Genomic DNA, 1,830 nt, shown 5'->3' with positions numbered 1-1,830 from the left:
TTCCTCCTCAACTGGTGTGGAAGTTTTATACTATGTTTGTATTCCAGATGATTACCCCAGAAATTTTAATATTTATACTTACAAAATCTGGGGAGATTTATATTTTTGTTCTCTTCTTGTTCCAAGAGCCTTGGCACACTACATATCCTATATGGTCTATATGTTAATTTTACCATAGAAGAATTATAGAAGGAACAAAAAATAGTGCTGAAAACTGTCAGTGACATGTAAAATGAACATTAAAAATTAATTAAAATATAAAAAAGCAAAGAAATATTTTAAGGATATGAGAGAAAATGACAGACAAGGAAAATAAGGACAATCCAAGAAATGAACAATGAGTTTCTGTAAGGAAAAGAATACTGGAAATGAAAGAGAAAAATAGTAAATAGATGATAGATGAAAACACTTCTTAAAAGATATGAATGTGTTGATTGTAACTGTGTTCCAGGAAAATCTTTAATAATAAACTGTCAAAACTGTTATGTATTTCAATAAAGTTCATGGAATTCTAGGATTAAGAATTTTTTAAGTAAAAAAGATAAAAGTAATAAATAATCCTATGGGCACCTAAGCAAGAATTCTCGTCACTTATGAAGAAAATACTATCAGGCTGGCTTGATATTTCTACAGTAACATTCTAATATTGGAAAAAAGGAGGGGCACCTGGGTGGCTCATTCATTTAAATGTCGAGTCTTGATTTCGGCTCAGGTCAAGATCCCAGTATCATGAGATTGAGTCCTGCCTCAGGCTCTGTGCTGAGCATGGAGCCTCCTTTAGATTCTCTCTCTCCCTCTCCCCTTCCTGCTGCCCCTCCCCCACTTGTGGGCAAGCTCTCTCTGTCTCTCAAAAATACATACATACATACATACAGAAAGAAAGAAAGCAAAAGAAGATCTACAAACCCTCAAGGAAAAAGTGTCACACAAGAATCTTATGCACAAAAAACTTTCACTTTATCTGAAGGCAGTGACAGATATTTTAAAAATCCTCTTGACTGGGGTGCCTGGGTGGCTCAGTCAGTTAAGTATCCAACTTCAGCTCAGGTTATGATCTCATGGTTTGTGAGATCAAGCCCTGCATTGGTCTCTGTGCTGACAGCTCGGAGCCTGGAGCCTCCTTTATTTTTTTTTTTTATTTTTTTTTCAACGTTTATTTATTTTTGGGACAGAGAGAGACAGAGCATGAACGGGGGAGGGGCAGAGAGAGAGGGAGACACAGAATCAGAAACAGGCTCCAGGCTCTGAGCCATCAGCCCAGAGCCCGACGCGGGGCTCAAACTCACGGACCTCGAGATCGTGACCTGGCTGAAGTCGGACGCTTAACCGACTGCGCCACCCAGGCGCCCCTGGAGCCTGCTTTAGATTCTGGGTCTCCCTCTCTCTCTGTGTCTCCCCTACTTGTACCCTGTCTCTGAAAAATAAGTAAACATTAAAGAAAAAAAATCCTCTTGACTGTCTACTAGATTGAGCATATTAAATTTGCATTTTTCTAGGTAAAACGGTCAAATATTGGCAATTTCATGTAGTTTAACCTAACATCTGGTGACAAAAAGATAAATGGAAAACCCACATTAAAAGGATTTAAATATACAGTGACAGTTTAGGCGTGCCTGGCTGGCTCAGTCAGAAGAGCATGTGACTCGTAATCTCCGGGTCGTGAGTTTGAACCCCATGTTGGAGGGCCCATGTTTAGAGATTACTTAAAAATAAAATCTTGAAAGAAAGAAATAAAACCAGTTCAAAATGTGTACAAATTACTATTTCAGAAAAGAGTATAAACACTTGCAATTTGGCAATGTAGGAATAATAATATAAGTAATGAAAATC

Source organism: Prionailurus viverrinus, chromosome B4 (assembly GCF_022837055.1).
Source record: "Prionailurus viverrinus isolate Anna chromosome B4, UM_Priviv_1.0, whole genome shotgun sequence".
Taxonomy (NCBI): domain Eukaryota; kingdom Metazoa; phylum Chordata; class Mammalia; order Carnivora; family Felidae; genus Prionailurus; species Prionailurus viverrinus.
The sequence above is the reverse complement of the archived record's forward strand: the minus strand, read 5'-3'. Positions refer to the sequence as shown.